The 7,226-nt window shown below is 42.4% G+C and overlaps 1 protein-coding gene across 8 annotated transcripts in view; it reads left to right on the top strand.

Moving 5' to 3' along the window:
* The first annotated feature begins 504 nt into the window (after nucleotides 1-504).
* osbpl6 (oxysterol binding protein-like 6) overlaps nucleotides 505-7,226 on the top strand; it is a 59,686-nt gene continuing 52,964 nt past the window's right edge. For all 8 annotated transcript variants that reach the window (XM_035750017.2, XM_035750016.2, XM_035750014.2 and 5 more), the window contains exon 1: nucleotides 505-760. The gene's annotated coding sequence lies outside the window, so the exon portion shown is untranslated. The remainder of the gene's footprint in view (nucleotides 761-7,226) is intronic.

Raw genomic sequence — 7,226 nt, 5'->3', positions numbered from 1 at the left:
TACGTATGGGTGGTCCCGGGAATCGAACCCACTACCCTGGCGTTACAAGCGCCATGCTCTACCAACTGTGCTAGATAGACCTTATAGTACCATCACACACAAGGACCTATAAAAACGAACACCATTTGTCCTGGTGTTGTAGGCCATCACACTAAAATATAAAAGAAAAGTATGTTGCATAGAACAGTGTGTGTCTGTGTTTTAGTATGTTCTTTTGGTCTTTTTATAGGCACAATCAGTAAGATTCCCTGCAGTTCAAGAAGGCTTTCCACTGATTCTTGAATTTCTAAATTATGCTTAGCACAATCCTTCTAACCCCGAAACGTGTTATAATTATAATTCCTCTGTAGCGGTCTGTCTCGGGACGTCAGTCTATCAGGGAACTTGTTCACTGTGCTGACATAAAATAATCCAGTGCCTGGTTTTGCGAAACACAATTGGCCCATTTGCGCTCTGATCCAGTACGGTCATTTCTTCCCTCCAAAACTCATTCTTGCTGCAGGGAGGAGCGTTGAGCATCCGTCTGAGTGACTGCATTCAAGAAGAGAACGGGCATACACAGCACTTTTTTGACTTTCCATTGCTTATGTTCTAAACCTCGATCTCATCTACTGTATTAGCAAGGGGTTTCAACGCGGAGCATCCTAGGCTAACATCATCTGTCTCAATAGGAACGCGGGGTTTTCTGTTGCATAGGGAAGTCGTATCATTTATTTCCTGCGCAAAAAATTGCAGACATGGTCAATACAACGAAACATCGGTAAGCCAGCAATGTTTTCCATACTTGATCTAACTATTTTATGTGAATTGTTTCCCTACGCTTTGACATTGAAGTTAAAAAATAAACATCTAGAAAATGCTATCCTTTCAAGTGATAACTCGGCATCCTCAGACACAGTGGAAGGCTACTTGTGTTTATAACCCCATCTAACCAATGACTACCTGAGAAATGGATGACAGTCTACTTTTGCTGCGTTTGAATGGCCGACTTCTGACTTGAAACGTAACTGTCTGCAAAGGGGCCTACACTTAATTCATATTTTAAGTCATATTTAGTGGTACAGTGTCAGTTTATCCTTTAATGATGCGAAAATTGATTGGTGAGTGACGTACATACAAGTTGCATCATCACGCTGTCACTATCTGCAGTGCACGACTTGGACTGAAAAGCAGCCCGTACTCATTTTTTTGGCAGCCGGTACTTAGGTACAGGAGCTCCACAATACTTTTTGAACTAATATTCTATAAGGGGTGCAGGAGTTGAAGCAGTGGAACATTTTAGGTGGTGGTACTCAGCTCATGTGTGCTCCTGCCCAAGTCAGGCACAGACAATCTGGAATAATCTTTAACGTGTGATTATCATGCACCTTGTATCAAGACCTTTTCCAACTCCTCTGCCAGTAGCCTACAATGATATTTTGGATGAGCATCCATCCCATCAGGGAATTTGCTGAAATGAAGGTCAGGAAGTGACATTGCAGTGAGGTTTAAAAATATCCAAAAGGACAAAGCCTTGAGGAAGGGATTTACAAGAGGAATGTTGTAATTATCTGCCTGTTTCTGTTTCTGTTTATTTAGGACTAGTAATTGATTTAGGACCAAGGAGAGGAGACCTCAAAGTATCATTCTTTCACATCAGTTCATAGAGTTCATATCGAATCCCCAGGCAGAACCAGGTCCCATATTCAGAAAGTGGCTCGGTGTAGTAGTGCTGATCTTCTTATTTGTGTGATTTAGAAGGCACAACTGATCCTAGACCAGCACTCTTATTAAAGCCACATTGAGACTAGTTTCACCATTAAACCTTTTCGTCTTTCTGATGACTGGTTTTATTGAAAATTGTGACTCACAATTGGAACCCATGAGCTGTGCTTTAATTAGTCAATAACAGTAGTTAGCTGAAGAGCCTGTGGACCTGAAGGACCCAGTCATTAACATCAGGTTTAATGGGATTCCTTTTGGAAAATGCTTAGTGGTGGTTCTGAGGCCGAAAGAGGGAAACAAATGACTTAACACATTAATGTGTTGTTAATCATTTACTAAACATTGACGTTACTGCACTGCTCTGCTTATATTAGCCACATTTTGCCCTGTTGGAAACAAATAAGCCATAGTGAGCAGAACAAGCAAAGAGGGGGGCAGAGCCAAGCACTAGCTAGCGAGATCCTATTGGCACGTTCTAGCATAATTTGCATATTTCCGTAAGGCAACGCCTACTCTGTGAATTGCACATGTGCAATAACTCAATTCGCCTTTGCACTTACTGTAAACAACGTGATTTTAAAAAAAGGGTCAAGTCTACAAACCTTAGTCCACTCTGTTCATAACATACTTTGGTTTTGGGAACAGAACTGTATTGAGATCAAATGTTTAATCGATGCGAAAATTTGCAGAAAATCTGCCACAAATCATCTCGTCCCATCTTCTCACTACCACATGTGACCCGTTTCAGGAAACTAGGTGTATGTCGAGGGTCACTACTTCACAGAAGAGCCGTTTGAACATATGTTATATATTTTTTATTTAGGTTTCTCCCTGCATGCAGTCACTGAGTCAGAGGTGCTAAAGGAGCTCCTTAAACTAGACCCCCCAAAAACATCTTGGTGGTTTAGACCCTGTTATCTTTAAGTTCGCTGCCCCTACAGTATAATCGCCAAGCCCATCCCTGACCTTTTTAACCTGTCTCTCCTCTCAGGGGAGGTTCTCATTGCTTAGAAGGCAGCCACAGTTAGTCCTTTATTTAAAGGGGGAGATCAAGCTGATCCAAACTGTTATCGGCCTATTTCTATTTTGCCCTGTTTATCAAAAGTGTTGGAAAAACTTGTCAATAATCAACTGACTGGTTTTCTTGATGTCTATAGTATTCTCTCTGGTATGAAATCTGGTTTTCTGCTCAGGTTATGGATGTGTCACTGCAACCTTAAAGGTCCTCAATGATGTCACCATTGCCCTTGATTCTAAGCAGTGTTGTGCTGCTGTTTTTACTGACTTGGCAAAAGCTTTTGATACGGAAGACCATTCCATTCTTGTGGGCCGGCTAAGGAGTATTTGTGTCTCTAAGGGGTCTTTGGCCTGGTTTGCTAGCTACCTGTGTGTATAAAGTCAGAACATCTGCTGTCTCAGCTACTGACTGTCACCAAGGGTGTACCCCAAGGCTCGATCCTAGGCCCCACGCTGTTCTCAATTTACATCAACAACATAGCTCAGGTAGGAAGCTCTCTCATTCATTTATATGCAGATGAAACAGTCTTATACTCAAGTGGCACCTCCCCGGATTTAGTGTTAAACGCTCTACAACAAAGCTTTCTTAGTGTCCAACAAGCTTTCTCTGCCCTTAACCTTGTTCTGAACACCTCCAAAACAAAAGTCATGTGGTTTTGTTAAGAAGAATGCCCCTCTCCCCACAGGTGTGATTACTACCTCTGAGGGTTTAGAGCTTGAGGTAGTCACCTCATACAAGTACTTGGGAGTATGGCTAGACGGTACACTGTCCTTCTTTCAGCAGATATCAAAGCTACAGGCTAAAGTTAAATCTAGACTAAATCGCTCCTCTTTCACCCCAGCTGCCAAACTAACCCTAATTCAGATGACCATCCTGCCCATGCTAGAATACGGAGACATAATTTATAGATTGGCAGGTAAGGTTGCTCTCAGGCGGCTAAATGTTCTTTACCATTCGGCAATCAGATTTGCCACCAATGCTCCTTATAGGACACATCACTGCACTCTATACTCCTCTGTAAACTGATCATCTCTGTATACCCGTCGCAAGACCCACTGGTTGACGCTTATTTATAAAACCCTTTTATGTCTCACTCCCCCCTATCTGAGATATCTACTGCAGCCCTCATCCTCCACATACAACACCCGTTCTGCCAGTCACATTCTGTTAAAGGTCCCTAAAGCACACACATCCCTGGGTCGCTCGTCTTTACAGTTTGCCCCCACCCCCGCAGGAGGCCTTTTGGTAGGCCGTCATTGTAAATACATTTACATTTACATTTAAGTCATTTAGCAGACGCTCTTATCCAGAGCGACTTACAAATCAATTTGTTCTTAACTGACTTGCCTAGTTAAATAAAGGTTTAAAAAAGTCATAATGATAATAATAAAACATCTAAAACTTTTATTTAACTTTGCAAGTCAACTTTGCAAGTCACATTCTCATTTACAATGACAGCCTACTAGTAAACACTTTAAAAAAAAATCGGAATGCGTTTTTTGGCGGAAATGCCTTCTTGAACATGTGAACTTTCATATGCCTTAATAACAAACTTGTATGCCATCTGTAAATACAAATAAAAATGTTAAATTACAAGCCTAGTTGGTTTAGCCACAGAAAAAGTAAGCAACCTTCCCACTAGCCATGATTGGCTGAGATAATGAGTGGGCTGGACATGTACTGTATTTTTTTATTTTCTCCAAAATTTCGTGGTATGCAATTGTTAGTCTTGTCCCATTGCTGCAACTCCCGTACAGACTCTGGAGAGGCGAAGATCGAGAGCCATGCGTCCTCAAACACAACCCAGCCAAGCCGCACTGCTTCTTGACACAGCGCCCGCTTAACCCGGAAGCAAGCCGCACCAATGTGTTGGAGGAAACACTGTACACCTGGCGACCGTGTCAGAGTGCATTGCGCCCGGCCACAGGAGTCGCTAGTGCGCGATGGGACAAGAACATCCCTGCCGGCCAAACCCTCCCCTAACCCAGACGACGCTGGGCCAATTGTGCACCGCCCCATGGGTCTCCCATTCGCGGCCGGCTGCGACAGAGCCTGGACTCAAACCAGGATCTCCAGTGGCACAGCTAGCACTGTGATGCAATTCCTTAGACGACTGCACCACTCGCGAGGCCGAAGTGTACTGTTAGTTAGCTAATGCTAGCTGGCTGCCTCGCTAGCTAACGTTATGTGTATGCAGTGGTGATTTTAGCATGTAAATCTTGGTGGGGCAAAAAATTCATAAAAGTGGGATGCATGCCAGCATTGCACTATAACGGTGACAAAGGGGCAATCTGTAATTTCCATTAAATCATTAATGAGCGAGCTAGGACAGACGTAGTCATAACTATTTCCCTAGCACTTTTAAAATGTACAGCGTCAGAATTCCGAACATAGGCCATTCTTACAGTGTTCTCCCTGTACACCAAGTCAGAACCGTAGGATAAATAACGGGGGCATATAAGCAGACAAAAAAAGCTCTTACAATATTCAATGATTGCATTTCTCTAAAACAGTTTATCGGCTACGTGCACCATAAAGTCAGAACAGTAGGCAAAATTTAAGAGGGGTAAATAGACCAAATGATTAGGGTGAGGCACATGGGCTACCAACATCTTACTACACAACATACACTTAGTATTAGTTTCTTAGCTACAGTATACATATCTCCCTGGCATATTACATAATTTATGCAGCAGCATACAATACCTTTTTGGACTCAACTTGTTGTGCTGTGCTCACTTGAACAGGAAGGTGGCACGGCGGTTCTTCGTGGGCAAATTTTGTCATCAATGTTTGGCATTCTCTGGATTTATGGTTCTTTCAAAACAACTGGGAACTTGGAGTAAACAATGTTGAATCATGGTGATGTCATTGATTTTCAGGTCGTAGCTATAGAAAGAGGCCGGATTTACAATTCCGAGCTGGATGACCCTTCAAAACGTATTTTCCCAGTCGGAGCTTGTTTATTCCCGACTTCCCAGTTGTCTTGAACTCACCGAAGTCAAGTTTTCGTAGTTCAGAGTTAATAGTTGTTTTGAGAGAATAAATATTATTAATTTTTTGCAAAAAATGTGTGGCTCAAAACAGGTGGGGCTCTGCCCTGAATGACAGGTTACCACTGCGTGTATGATATTATTATTTGTATATCAGAGCCATTTCCTTGGCTATCTAACATTGAATCTGGTTGATTAGCTACCTGCAGATTCATGCAGGGTAGTAACGTCATGAGTTGCGATGATAGTTCATTGTTTAGCTAGCTAGCTACATGTCTTAACAAAAGACTCCACTATGCAAGTAACCATTTCGGGTGCGTTCGTAAATTTAGTCTGGCCATCTACTCCGATTTCAGAGCACTCTCGTCTGAGTGTGCCAGAGCGCAGAATAACTGATGAATTTACGAACTCTCAACACCCGTTGAATATATGGCCGGTGTCAGTAAACGTTGGCAAAGAAAGCATAGTTAAATTGTTGCCAGCAGCACAGTTACAGTTATCAATGCTCTGGATAAAAACAGCCTAACTAGCTCTGATAGGGCGAGTAAAATGGCCAGAGTTTGGATGGGGGCAAATTTTTAAGAGGGTGTGAACGATGCTGAATGGGTGTAGACAAAGAAGAGCTCTCCAGTAGGAACCAAAACATTCAAAGACCATTTTCTCAAAAGTGAAGTTACAAGTTTTTCAGTAGCTGAATTACTTTCCCATTGTTCGTCAAATGCACTGTATGATATACTATTTTGTAGCTCTGTGTATCTGCTTTTATCCAATGTAAAAAAACACAGTTTCAAATTTTGCGACATAAGACCGAATCGAGGCGGTCGGTCACATATTTGGTAGTGAGTGGAAACGCCAAGCGGATGCTTCACATGTATACATCCAGTGAAATATCTGTCTCGTTGTTCTATATGTGGTGTTACTATGCACTAATTCAAGTTGAAGCAGTTGCAACATTAATCATCACATTCGAAGGTGACACCATACGAAATGCACTCGCAACTCTTTTAACCTCCTATTGTTAGCAGTTCAGTTCATCTAAACCCTGCTGCTCACCCCTCCCACTCATCTCATCTCATCATCATCTCAATATTCATTATTACCTGTTAATAATCTCAGACAATAGTTGTGCTCCAATGGGAACAAAGCCCCCTGTGTTCTCTTCCTGTAATATGATCTGCATGAGTCGGTTGTCGGGCCTGCTTAATTGTGCAACAGAAAGGGTGATCAGCGGCATCCTCAGGGCAGCAGACAGTCCCGTCAATACCAGTGTGATAACGATGACTAACTAGGTGGTACTGTACATGTGCCTGATATACCTCTCATCGAAACAAGGAAAACATTAGTACCCCCTTCCCCTGCATAGGTAAAGTCAATATGTAAATTGGATTTGTTACTGGCGTGTGATTTTAAGTGGTGTGAAATATATGGCTCCCACTGTAGAGTGGTGATTTGTCCTGCGGCGTGAAGTCGTTGTGCTTGTCATTCCTTTTCCAGAACATGCGTATGCTTTT

This window comes from Oncorhynchus keta, chromosome 34 (assembly GCF_023373465.1).
Source record: "Oncorhynchus keta strain PuntledgeMale-10-30-2019 chromosome 34, Oket_V2, whole genome shotgun sequence".
Classification (NCBI taxonomy): Eukaryota; Metazoa; Chordata; class Actinopteri; order Salmoniformes; family Salmonidae; genus Oncorhynchus; species Oncorhynchus keta.
The sequence above is the reverse complement of the archived record's forward strand: the minus strand, read 5'-3'. Positions and strand labels throughout refer to the sequence as shown.